The sequence below is a fragment of the Aedes aegypti genome, chromosome 2 (genome assembly GCF_002204515.2).
Source record: "Aedes aegypti strain LVP_AGWG chromosome 2, AaegL5.0 Primary Assembly, whole genome shotgun sequence".
Classification (NCBI taxonomy): Eukaryota; Metazoa; Arthropoda; class Insecta; order Diptera; family Culicidae; genus Aedes; species Aedes aegypti.
The window spans coordinates 347,874,153-347,888,877 of record NC_035108.1 but is presented as its reverse complement, the minus strand read 5'-3'; the positions used below and the strand labels follow the sequence as shown (position 1 = coordinate 347,888,877).

The 14,725-nt window shown below is 36.0% G+C and overlaps 1 protein-coding gene across 3 annotated transcripts in view; it reads left to right on the top strand.

Annotated features, from left to right (window-relative positions):
• The window catches only part of LOC5575208, a 600,791-nt gene that overhangs the window by 380,524 nt on the left and 205,542 nt on the right, over window positions 1-14,725 (top strand). The gene's annotated exons all lie outside the window — the stretch shown is intronic.

Genomic DNA, 14,725 nt, shown 5'->3' with positions numbered 1-14,725 from the left:
ACATGTTTGTGTCATTTTCCTTTCTACACCTTTCGAACATACTACAAACAACGCGTTGCCTTGAATGATGGTAGCATTTGGGGATTTTTTTTTATTATCGTACAAATTGGCCCGAAGGAACTCAGATTTTCATGAAACTTTTTCCACAGGCAGGGCTCATGGATATGTGAATAAAAAAAAATTGAGAAAAATTCAGGGTCGCCTATTTTTCCGGAAAACTCAGGTGGAAATTTTGTGTTTTCCCTTGACACTACTTACTTTGAAAAATCATAACTCAAGAACGAAGCATCGTAGAAACAAAGTTTTTATATGAAAATTTAAGCAAATTTTCTCAAAAATCCAAAAAAAAAAATGAACTGGAAAAAGTTTTCCACAAAATTTTTCACCGTTGGGAAAATTCGTAAAGAAAAGCCGGAAAAACTATGCCCGAACTCGTGGGAAATTTTCAAAAAAATATTTTCGAGAAGGTAATTTTATAAGCTTTAATCACTGAAATTTTTGGAATGCACTTTTTTTCGTTTTTGAGTTATGGTCAATTTTGTGAAAAATGTCCAGATGTGCCATATAAGACATTTCTTTGAAAAATCATAACTCAAGAACGAAACATTGTAGAAACAAAGTTTTTATATGAAAATTTAAGCAAATTTTCTCAGAAATCAAAAAAAAATATGAACTGGAAAAAGTTTTCCACAAAATTTTCCACCGTTAGGGAAATTCATAAAGAAAAGCTGGAAAATCTATGCCCGAACACGCGGAAATTTTTTAATAAAATATTTTCAAGAAAGAAACTTTATAAACTTCAATTCTGGTAACTTTTAGGATGTACTTTTCTTTAGTTCCTGATCTATGGTCAATTTTGTGAAAAATGCACAGATTTGCCATACATGCCTTTTCGTTTAAAAATCATGACTCAAGACTCATCATGACCCGTACGGTAATAAAAAAAGTAAGAGGTTGTTTCCGAGATACGACCGCCAAGTTGACGTTGGATAACGTTAGCTTCTTCTATTTCCTGATTTAGGACCGTCACGAACTTATGAAAGATTTCTAGGTACTGACAAAAAATCTAATCAATTTTCAAACTATTTGTTGCATGTCAATTCTGATCTATTAAGGACATTGAGTGTTATTGTTTGGTTGGTTCGGTTAACACTTCAACACCGATAGAACCGGTCGATGGAAGATGAAGCATGAGCGGTAACTTTTGCTCTCCTAACAAATATACCGGTTGAACGTTAGGTCCATTCATGATCCTCTAAGATTGGTTGCTTTAGTGGATTCCGAAGCCAGTTTGAGGTTGAGGCTCTTGTCCATGAAGTCCTCTAACTCTGTGTACTCCTCTTTGCTCAAATCGATGTTGAAGTTACCTGTCACGATGATTGGCATGGTCTCCTTTTGATACTCGAAGAAGTTCCGCGCCATAAAGAACTTCTTCTGCTTCATTGTGGTATCCGGAGAAATGTAGAGGCAAACCAGTAGTGGCCGACAATTCATTATAGTGATCTCGGCAGCGCAAATATTACCATAATCATCTGACAAGCCAAGCTCCACATCATAACAGGTGCAGAGTTTTCGAATCTTGTGCGCCACAGCAATCGTTGTTGCTGGCGGTGAAATCGATCAGGACTTCTAGATTAAGGTCACGGGACGGTGTTTTAATCACCCTCTCCATTTGAAAAAATTATCTCAAGTGACACTCAATATATCGATGCGAAAAATGTATCACTAGCATTATATATATGTAGTGCACAACCCATTAAATTTTCAGTTTAATCGGTTCACCTAAACTAGAGATTTGCTTCTGCAAAGTTATGATGATAATTGTTAGAGTGAGACAAAAGATAGGGAAAATAACACGGTCTCCCGTGTCACCTTAAGACCGATCTGCGATTCCAGAGCGCGACCGTCATGGCCCTGTAGGAAGCGAGCGTGGCCTAACTGGTCGGTTTGTTTGAGGATACCAACCTGTACGCGATCCACGCCAAGCGTGTCACCATCATGCCGAAGTACATCCAGCTGGCTCGTCGTATCCGTGGCGAAGGCGCTTAAATTGCATTGAAGCACAATTTCAAACAACAACCCTTTACAGGGCCACAATTGAATAAATAATATTTAGTTATCAATTGTAATTTCGAATGATAAGCTTTCAACGGAGATAAATGGCAAACAAAGTTGTATCTAGGTTCTCGTCACTAGGGTCGGGCGGCGGTAGCATTTTTGCAGTCTTCTCTGTGTGTGTATTTCGATTCGACAATTTCTTACCAAATCAAAACGTCAACAAAGCTGTTGCTGATAAGTTTTGGCTCTTTGTTCGCCAAGTTGATACTGATCGCTCTAGCATGCGACGACGACAACGGCATCATTCAATCATCACTAATTGCGAGGCAAACCGTGATGGATTCTTAATTCAAGTGCCGTTTGCGATTTACCTGACCGCGCGCGCACAATGGGAATTTTATTTCTTGACACTGTGATTCTCGAGAAGCATTATTTAGCCGTGATAAATGATTGCATGCAAATTACTGACCAAAATCTGAATCAATCACATCCAATCACCAGTAATGTCGCTCTTCACGGTGGAAAATTCTCACAACTCTTTCAAAATGAAATGGTCGTCCTGAAAAGGACGGTTGGTCACCGTCGATCAAACTGGGTTGTCAATCCATTGTTAGACAGAAATACACCAAAAGATTACCGAAGACGATTAAATCGAAATGCAGTCGGTAATTTTGTACTTCGTTGTTTTCGTTGGTTTGCTCACTCCTCCGACGGCAATTTTCAAGGTTTCTAGACGAGTTCTCCACGAATTTGTTGGTGCAGCTGGATGCCCATGGCCATGATGAGCGATTTCACGGAACCTGCAGCATTTAGCTTGGGTTGGGAATAAAAAAGAGCAGAAGCAGCGGCAGCGACGAATGTGTAAAATTTATTCCGATAGGAGTTCTTCTCCAATTGCTGGTCAATGATTGACTGATGTGTGCGGGGATCATTGAATTTTGGTTGGCTTCAACTGAACACGATAGAATAAAGAGGAGTAAGAAGAAAACCGAAAGGGGCGTTTCCCTTTGCATGACGAAAGTGGCTAAGATATCGAGCAATGATGTCTGTGCTAGGAATACACAAGAAAAATGTGCTTTTCTATGGAAAATAAGACATGCCTTGATATTTATCGATTTTTCAATAGTTTTTTCATGAAAATCAATAGTTTTAATTATTGGAGTCGATTCGTAGAAAGATTTCCAATATGCAATGGTTAGCTATTGATAATGAATAGTTTTCTTTTGTATGAATGAAAATTTCTGATCCATGGGTGCCAAAATGATGATAATTGTTCAATAAAAATTTCTTTTCAGAAGCATTCTAAATATGTCGCAATTTTGTTACATATGTTCTCATAAAATATGACAAGTCTAAGAAGCTGTTGAAAATGCCACTCTATTTTACAATCGTTGTGAAATGTTATGACGGCACTGCAGCAGCGTCCGCGAATACAGTATCAAATTGTCGTGCCATCAATTATTCATGACAAATTAAATTTTGTATGAAACTGTGAGATTGATTGAGAAATGAAGAAAGATGTAATAAGGTCGAAAATATTATTCTTTCATCTCTTTTCAACACCTTTGATGGCCCTAAAAAGCGTCGATTTGCTTATACGACGAACCATCTAAATGATGTGACGTGGATGGCGCACAAGAGCAACGGGTTGTTGTTTACCGGGCATAAGTCGAAATCTGCAAACGATGCTCACTCTTAAAATCTTGAGCGATTTCACAAGTCCGACGCTCGATTAGAAGCAGCTCCTCTGATCAGCAACTCAGAGGGCCTGTGGTATTTCGTTCCTAGCGGGCTTGCTTCTTGAACACCGATGCTGAATTCAAAGTCGAAATCTGCAAGCGCGGATAAATTTGCGGCGGCGATGACGACGGCTTGGACGTTATTCGCTCAAGCCATCGTCATCTCCGCCGCAAAACAACCTTGCGTCTTCTTCTTCCGAAGACACAAATTGAACTGTGACGGCGGGAGCAAACGCAAAGCGAAAATGACTCGCCCGACCGTGTTCATAGTCCGACCGCAAAAAGAAGACTGAGGGAAGAAGCAGGACCGGTGCGCTTTTATAGTGGGAAGCGGAACCCAAAAATGTGCTTGAACGTGATTGGTTAGATAAGAAAGGGGTCAACATTTTACGATTTTTCAATAGTTTGTTGCCAATAATAAATAGTGTCATCCATTTGAATCGACGCGTAGATAAATTTCCGATCGATTGATGTATAAATATTGAAAATCTATCGACAAATGGCTGAGTAATTAGCGGTCAAAACCTGACCATTTTTCGTTACATGCTCAATTTTTTGTTTTTTGAAATTGTACCCCCATATGTTGCCGAAGGACGTTATCCAACGTCAAAAATCCCCATTTACTACAAAGCTACTGGGAATCAGCTTCAGAGGTTGCTATCAGGGATTGAATCCTGAGAAAATTGAGAGAATCTCTCACGTATCGTTCTCTGTAACTATCATAACATGCTGCACATTATGAGAGACTGTTTATCGTATACTGCTACAACTTTGATCAGATTGGGGGGATAGTAGTGCATGATAAAACCCCTCTAAACATGCTCCAAACCTGGGGGGCACTATTGCTATTGGAAGTTCATGGATTGCTTATCGTGCCAGTAAAGAAAAATACCTATCCCCAACGGTAAACAAGCGAGAAAAATGGATTTTATCATCGCTCTCTCTTTGGGGCTCTCGCTCGCTGCTTCCATTTATCAGACTTGTTACACCTTGCGATACAATGACGATCGTAGATCGCAACAGATGGGATGTTTTTCTTTGCTTGCTTTGATCGTGCTTCATTCTCAAATGAGAGCGAATTCTGCAATGCCTGGTTGCTATACATGCTTTGAGGTTGCGGAATTGAATGGAAAAATATAGTTTTGAGTAAAAATCATGAGAAAACTATATGAGTTTTGATATTTTGAGTTTTGCTTAGGAGTTCTGAGGTTACGGAAACATTCGCCCCGCCAATTCTGAGATTCCGGTAAGATTACCAGCCGTAGACATTTTTAATATCCGTGTGAATTCTGGTATTACGATAATTATGTTATTTTGTTATTTTCTTAGAATTTTGAGATGTCGGTTGTAACTCAGATATTTATAAAGCAATTCTGAATTTTACGTGTGAATTCTGATATCTCAGGTTCTCAGATTTCGTTTGGAATTCCAGTAGGGACTTTGGGATTCCGATAGGCATGTCGGATTTTAATGATAATTCTGATATTATTAAAAAATAGGAATATTGCAAACATAGGTATTAGGAATCTGCTAAAAACTCTAGAATTTATGTGGGAATGGGATTCCGGTTATTTTTTTTTTTTTTTCAATTCTGTGGGTATCATTGAGACGGTATTTCTATAAGAATCCTTGAGATCTAGGTGGTATTCTTGCGAATTATTGTGTACCGTAAAATGGGGTGTTAGGGGTGGAAAAAAAATTTCAACTAGAATTTCAAGCAACTTCTAGTATGTCAATAATTGAACAAAGTATTGTCCTACCATTCTCTCGTCGTGTATATCAAAAGCCAAATACAATTATAAAGATCCCATGAGAGATATCTGAGATAATAATGAAAATGTGTGATTTTTGACGGAAATGAAAAATGGGGTGTTAAGGAATTTAAGTTTCGTAAATTAAACCATACTTTTCAAACAGCAAAACATAATCTTTTTGGTCAATAACTTTGGTGCTTTTATTCAATTTCATAAGTTATGTTCAACCTTAATCAGATAATACATCAATATTATTGAACTTGGAACTCCTGCAAACGCAAACCGTTTCATTTTAACTGCTAAATTTTTCACAGTTATTAATCCTATTTGGGAACTATCAAAACATCATAAAATTGTCTTGAAATGATTTTTATACTTATATGCAACAGGATCATAACCTAAATATTTGCAGTTTACGAATCCTGTAAGCTATGCAGAGCAACTTCTTAAATAATCTATAGTATAAGGATAATTTCAACAAGCTTTTATTTTTAATAGGGGAAATGGTCAATTTGTCCTGAAAATATAACACACTAAACAAAGTATCTGCATGCAACACCCAGTGGCATGGTCGAAAAATACCGAAGAGGAAAAGTGTTCCAGTATGGAGCGGAAATCAAACGCTCACTATATAACACGTTAAGTGCTCAAAAGAGCTCAGAAATGACAGAGTTTATGTACAGAGAGTTACGCGAAGAGGCTTCTTTGATTGATTGTTCTCCTTCGTCTTTGAAAAAAGCCTTAATTTGTTTTGCTGATCTGTTTGATAGCTGGACGGTTTGAAAGCTCGATAGATTTGTTTTAACTCTTCGCGCAACTTTTCATTTATAGACTCTGAGAAATGACAAAATATTATTTTTGTTTACCACTTCATAGGATTACCACTGAAAGAAACAACGGCTGCAAAACCATTTTGCATTTCCAAGTAAAAGAATCCTTTTAACTTATCAAAAATTTTACCAGTAAGTTCGAACAAGTTTTGGAAATAATATCTAGAAAAATCCTATATTTACTTTAATACGTAGTTAACAAGATTTTCCAACCAGTTTAACCAATTTTTGAGATTAGACATTTTTGGGATATTCAGTAACAAACAAAACAGGGTCCCTAACTTTTACAATGCAGTTCTACCTCACGGAGTAAGGCAAAAGTATATTGAAATATATTACAGCATAAATCGAATGAGTTTAGTAACTTGGAAAAAGTAGAAAAAATAATTCCTTAACACCCCACGTATTTTCAAAAGCAGACTTTTTCCATTAAAAATATTAAAACTCGAAATCTAGATAAAATTTTCAAAATTTGTTGCCTACATTGTGATTTCAATTAAATATACTTATCTTCTAAGTTACTCACATATTTATCTTAATATTGTTACATAGTTTTGTAGATTAATGTATTTAGCCTATAAAATTTGAACCAAAATTTTTTGAATCGTTTTCAATATCTAGACTCCACAATACTTTATTTTTTTAGACATTCCCTAGCACATACTGCAGTTCACAATCCTCCGCACAAATCAAGCATTTCAAATGACTGATATATCGACTTTCGACGTTTTTGTGACTTGTCAAACTTGATGGAGAAGTTCAATCCCTTAAAACCCCACGAGTCCTTAACACCCCATTTTACGGTACATAAGGTACAGTGGGGGAAGTGTATCAGTGGGGTAAGTGGATCATTTGTCAATATAAAGCATAAATACTTGAATATGTTGAATGCTTTCGCACCATTGCTTCGTTTTAGGTTATATTCTTATGCCCACACTGATACTATTGCAAAACTGGTACTACACGTACACTAACACAAGCAAACTTGTTAGCTGCAAAAAGTAATTAATTTGAAAATCGTTTTCCATCAATCAAAAATCCATTGTATCTCTGTCTTAAATCGAATTCTATTATTTTTTCGACACATGGTGAGCATTTCAGTTCTTATTGAATGAATCACAATGAAAAATATGTGATTTTTATAAATAAATACAAATATATTGGACATGGTACACTTACCCCTACTTTTTAATGGGATGGGGTTAGTGGATCAAGAATTATTATCATTTATTGGCAGACTGCTTACATGAATTTTATTAAGCTTTAATATCCGCAAATGTTGTTTATCTTTATTTTCTTTCTTCCCGGCTTGAATTTGTCATATTGACCATAGAAAATTTGAATTAATCCACCAAAAAGTTTTTTTTAACCTTTCTGGCAGAAAAAAAATATAAAAGAATAATAATTTCAAAATTTACATGAAACTTTTCGTGTTTTATCTAAGTTGAGTTGTAAAAGAGCAAAATATACTTATTTTCCAATCGACCTTATTTGACCATATAAATTGTTCTAGACAGATGATACACATGTGTTCATAAATAAAAAAGAAGGATTTCAGTTTGTTATTCCAAAGTAAAAGTAACTAATATTTTTAAACTAAGAGTGTTTTTCGAAAATATCGTTAGGAATAATCCAACAATACTTCTGTATAACTGATGCGTATAAATGGATGAATTTCCTCCAATTTTTTCTAGAGTCAATGTTTTTTTTGTTAGATTTAGTATGAACTAATATATACATACTTTTTACTATATTTTGAATTTTTTTAAACATTTCTAGCACTAATAACAAGAACGAGAGTAACATCATTTTAATTATACATAATCACACCACATTTGTTTGGAGAACAGATTTTTTTAATTGGTGATCCACTTACCCCACCATGGTGGGGCAAGTGGATCATTTGGCGCAAATTTTTAAGTCTCTTATACTCATTACATAACAATTAGAAAAATAGAAATAAATGACGATTTGAAGTATAATAGTCCCTCATTTGTTATCCACAGAAAAAAGTTTGAATTACATTATTCACGTTAGCTGTACATAACAATAAAGTTAACTAATGATTTTTCTGTATCCACTTACCCCACGGTACCTTATTTGGAATTCTGAAAATTAATCTTTGGAATAATTGTAAAAACCGTTGATCTCCAGTTCCGTTAGAATTTCAAAGCGAAGCTTTAATATAAACCTTTTGAATGTCGGTAAATATTTTCTAGATTACAATGGGATCTTTTGTGAAATCGATAAGAATCTTAATAATTTCAAAGGGAATTCTGGTGTTTTGGGAGAGATCCTTATTGAATTCTAACGACTATCATCGCAGTCACTACAATTCCCATAAAAATCTCTACATTATACATGCTAGAAATTACAAGGATACTATCAGGAACCCCACCAAAATAACGAGAATATCACAGAAACACTTAGAATTTCCGGAATTCAACATGCTGTTAAGAAAACACACGGGGAGCTTCAAAATTGTACTGCAATTTCACCAGAATCTCAGTACTGGTGCTAGGAAATATGTGGTTCTTACTTTGATAGCTGTAATCTCAAGATCTCTTCATAGATTTTAAGCTAAAATTTAAAAAAATCGTCAAACACTGGCGCTGGCGAAGACCGCAACCCACCCAGAAAATTTTTTGATGTACCATCGTCATGAAATCATACACACTGTCACACAAATCAGTCACTGCTACTCGTATGTAGTAAAAGCTCATGTTCGAAAGCAGTACGTACTGCATGTTCGAAAGGCTTTTTATTCATACCAAAAGTGTGTTGGTGAATTGAATATCTAGATATCTAGCGAAGAACATGGTTGCTTGCAGAGACAAAGACAGCTCGTGAGTTCATTTCATCAAAAAGTATTTAAACCCTATTTTGTGAGCAATTGAAGTTATGATTGAATGATCAAAGCAAAATTGAATGCAATTCTTGCCAGACACATACGCGTTTTTTTTTAAGAGTTCAATTTATTGTTCATCCACGGTCATCTAACTTTAGAGTGGTAGGTTGGTTTTGTTTTGGAAGAATTTTAAACTGTCATCGCAATTATCCATAAATTGCATCATTCCATGTCGAGCAAATCACCACTCCCAAATAACCCCAACTACAGTGCAGAAGACCGAACGCTCCGCGTAAAATCTGTCCAATCTTACGGTGAATGTCATCATTTTCGCATCAAATAATCAAGCTTTCAGCGCAGCAATCACAGTTATTTGTGTTCGCACGGCGGTTGTTGGTAAAAAAAACCTAATTCAAATTGGTTATGGAAAATCCAGTGTCTGCTCGCAATTAAAAGCACTGTGCTTTGGACGTTTTCGCAAACGCTGTCCGCACAAACCGTCAGTCACAGTAATCACGAACTGGTTAAGTTAGGGCGTCATTCGATTGCTTCGTCACTGGACTGAACATATTGCGCTGAATTTCAATTGGCCTATTGTTTGGTTTTGCTTGAAAAAGTATTTTAATACAATATAATTGATCTTTTGAAATTTAACTAAAATGACGTCTGTACAGCGTTAATTCGAGCTTACCATGAGGTCTAATCAAATTTCTTATGGTTCATAGTTGAACTCACGGCGGACCTAGTGTAGTGGTTAGAACACACGCCACTTATACCGTAGACCTGGGATCGAATCCCATCTCCGACATTTTGACAATAATGTTTTCTAGCGATAGAAACTCAAAATCTCAGTGATCACACCTATCTGTAGACATCGAGGCACCACTTCATTCAATAAATCTCACGCTAATAATAAGCAAGCCACGATGAAATGGAATTCCTTGTCTCGAAAAGTGGGTGTTTGTATAATCATTAAAACCCCCATAAAGCAAAAGCAGGGTTTTACCCTTCACTGTTACGGAGCTTTGGCATGCACCTGTGCTCGCGATTTGAGCGCCCTCACTCGAACGAACATCGACCGTCTGGTGGTGCGAAGTTTTCGTTTGTATGTTCACAATTGTTTTTAGAGAAGGTGAAAATTTCCATTTAAAGTAGCCGAAAAAATGTTCACTCATTCGGGATGGGACTCTATGGGTGAACACCTTTCTTCATCCGCAACCGTAGCTAACGGTCATCTTAGTGCAACTTATGGATAATCATTATCAAGCGTCAAAAACAACATGTTTCATTGGGGCGGTTCAAATTGAGAAAAAAGTTTAAAAGTTCCAGCTTCCATGAATCTATAGTTCTGTCAAAATTTCAGCCGTTTAAATGGGTATGCAAAGGTTTACATAAAAAATAATTGTAGAAATTAAAATAATACTTTCAATATCAGTAGAACTATCATAATCATTGTTGATGCTAGTTTGAAACACCGACTAATGAAGAGAGATGCTAAAGCAACAAATAAATTAATTTTGAATTGTAAAAAAGATATGGAAGATTGGATTTTCAGATATATTTTTTGTGATTTGAACCGCTCTAATTTTTCAATTAGCTAAACCGTTTGTTCAGGAAAAGATCCCACATCGCACCTGACGAAGACACCATCATGGTTTTGTAAGAATGGAACCATCCGCCCGAAAAGTGGATCGTAAAACGCGATGAAAAATTACTCGGAGACAAACATTCAGGTGGAGAAACCGCAAAAAGAAAACCTTTTCATCAAGACAACTCCGGGCCCAGCTCAGCCCCCCTGTCCACGCACTCGTCGTCGTCGGTCGTTCCATTGGTGATTTACGCGCAAGTTTTCGCTTTTCCTCTGTTTTTCGCCCGAAACTGCGATCCATTTGGCGGCAGGGTTTGCTGGTGCTGTGTCAAAATATTAATATTCAAAGCTTTTGGAAACATTTTTCATTAATTTTCGTTACGACTCGGTTGGCACCCTTGCCTTGTGCGGTAGCATTTGAAGTGTATGCTGTATGTTGATTAACGGCCAGAAATTGACAGACGATCGTTGGCAGATTTTTGTTTGAAAGAAACTTCCTTTGTGTTTTATGAGCGTAGAAAGCATGAATTGAGGAAAGTGAATAAACATTTTGACTTCAAATTTTGATGGATGATACCTAAATCAAACATTTTGATCATCGGAATCGTGAATGACATGGTCAGTAAAAAAGTTAAATGTTGTTTTTCACTTGCCTTGTTACGAATGATATTTAACTTACAAAATATGTTTTTGTCATTTATGTCAATAATGTACTAATTAAACTGTTGAACACGTTTTGGTCTCAAGCACAAAAATACCGTTATTTTCTAAATTTAGGGATGCTGAATCCATTGCCAACTTCAAAAATATCATAGAACGTCTAGTTCTAGTCTAGCCAGAAATTTCAAGATTCTACTTTTTCCAAAGATTTCACTGGAAGTTATTCGTTGGAAATTCGTCGTAGATCTCTTCAGACTTCTGCCAGTGGTGTACCATGAGGAAAATATATAATAAGGTCATACAACATTAATATAGAAACTTTCCGCATTTTTTATCTCTCCAGAAATACCTCTAAGAATTTCCTCAGGAATTATTACTAGTCTTCTATAGAGATTATGGAATATCGCCATAGAAATTCTTCCAGAAGAGAAACTTTCCTGAAGAAAATTACTGTGAAAATTCTCCAGAGAGTTGTTTTATGAATCAATCTGATCCTTCACGATTTTTTTTTATGAAAGTCCTCAGTGATCACCTAGACAACCAGAAGTCACATAAAAGTTAACGTAATAACTCGTTATTTCATACAAATTACATCAACTCCGCAAAACACGGAGGATAAAATCGTCGGATTGATGAGTTTCCTCACATAAAACGCCTTTTTTCTGAGTTCATTTATACATTTTGTTTCGTCCCGTACACTCAACCCCGTACAATCAATCCGTAGCAGCTGTCAAATCAACATATGTTATCATAAGTTAAGTCGTATAAGATCACAGGTTATTTCCAGGTGATTTCGTTATACGTACATTTTGGTTGTCTGGAAGGTAGCTGTAATTTTTCCACAAAGAATTTCTTTATTGACATCTCCAGTGCATTTTCTAAAAAAAGTTATTGCTAAACGCAAGGAATAATTTCATAATACCAGAAACACAAGCAGAAATCCCCTAAGGGATTACTCCACGATTTCGATCTGGAAATACACTGCCAAAAAATATTCTACAGATGTGTTCTGAAATTTTTCTGAGATACTCTTAATTATTTTTTCAGAATTTACACCAACCAACATCTACTAAAAGAGTTCGCCATGCGGTTCCTGCAAGAAATTCTCAAACATTCGAAAAGAATCCCAATCAGCACACTTCCATATATTACTTCAGAGATTTTTTTACACATTAAGGCGTCTGTACGAGTGATAGAGGCAATAGTAACAGATTGAGGAATAAAAAATCGCCAAAAAATAACGGAAGGTCGTTTTTCATATCTGAATACGTCATTCGAAAACTATTCTATTCCATTTCGCGTAAAAAATAATCTTAGAATGATAAACTCATTGAATCTTTCAAAAAATCATTTCCTTCATTACTGTAACATGTTCCAGTAATAGTGGTATTTGCTAACTGGTGTTCCTATAATGATGGTTTATATTAATTTACCATTGAGATTCACTATTATAGGAACGCCCCACTATTGCTGGTGCAAAGGACCAAAAAAGTTAAGGGTTTCAATTGTTTTCTACTATTTCCTTACTGATATCCAAGATTTTTTTATACACATTCATATTATTTTAACAAGGGCCATGTTAGAAAAATACACATAAATATATAAATACCTATAACACGCTTAAAACCGAACTACCACTATTATTGGAACACACACTACCACTGGATCAGCCACCCTATTATTGTTTTTTGTTAGCTTTGAATTCGTCTAAGCATTGAACCAGATATTATTCCAGATACTACTCAGTCAATTATACCAGAAAGAATGTCTCTAGGAGAAATTCTTCCAAACAATTCTTCTTACATTGTGCCTTGAACTAGGGATTCCTAGACAATCTGACCATGAATGTCTAAGATCTAAGGTTTTGGTCCGGGTTTCTTATGAAATTGTTCCTGCAAGTTTTTTATCTCTTTTGATTATATCCAGGGGTTACAATACAAATTATTCCATGTTTTTACTAGAATTTCTTCAGAATTTTAACCAGCAAATTATGCAAGGGATTTCCCCATGATTTTCGCTCAGGACTACCGAAACCACCATAAATTCCTCGAAAGACATATCTAGCAATCTCTCAAGAGATTCTTTAAACTGACTATGAAATGTCTGTATATCGCCTCCACTTTTTTTTTACTTATATGCGATACTATATATGATTGTTTATTCACTGAACAGCCATTACCTAGTAAACACACGATCATATATGATAGCATATAAGAAAACAGAAGTGGATGTGATATTCGTACTTTTTACATACTGCCTTGCGGCACATGGGCGTATATCGCCTCCACATTTGCACTCTTATACACTATCGTATAAGATTTTGTGTTCACTGGGCAGTCCAAATTGACATGAAACTTCAACAAGGTTCATAGGCTGATGTGATTTTTGGACTGGAAGAGTCGTTGGGATGAAAAGGTTGCAGACTTTGGAAAATTCAATGATCATTGACACACGAACCATAGGTTTATCCATTTTACCCGCCTGCATTCACACAACACGCATGAATTTATTCGTTCCTGGAAGATAATGACTTGTAAAGGAGAAAAAAAGATCACTGTGTGTAACCAATTGCAACATTCGCTGACACTCTCTCATTCTGATCAAGAAACAGAAGCGAATATGTTCCATTTTCAGTGCTATGTTTGAATCCAAAGCGATGTTTGATGAACCAAAAGATTATAAATATGGGTTTATTACCAGAAAACATGCAAGTTAGTCCAAGTTTTAGGCAAAATATCGCTCAGTACCGTTGTCGTCGGCGAGAGTTGCTGCTATTGAACGCTCTTTCGTCACGAACCAATCGAGAGAGTAATAATAATAAACATTCATTGAGCTCTCCGATTGCGATGTGCCACGAACTGTTACGGTTCATGAAATTTTACACTCTCTGAATATGGATTATTCGGCATGTTCGGATCGAAATCCAAACACTGAAAGGTTGTTAAATAAGATCCTTTTTATTTAGTCATAAAAGCTGAAACATAACTGCGATTTGGCTAAAATGGTCATAAGTGTAACGTATTGATTATGATTGGCATTTTATTTGTTATTTTTCAAATAACATGTTTTTTTCTAGTTTTGAGCTTTGGATTCGTTCTTCTAGATCGGGGGTTTTCAGCCTTTTTGACTCGCGGAGCAGTTTTTGAAATAAAATTGTTTCGCGAAGCACCTGGTCTTCATCGTTATTCCGTTTGAAATCTCGATTCGCTTAAATCGACCGTATAATTCCTACCAAAATTATAAAGTGT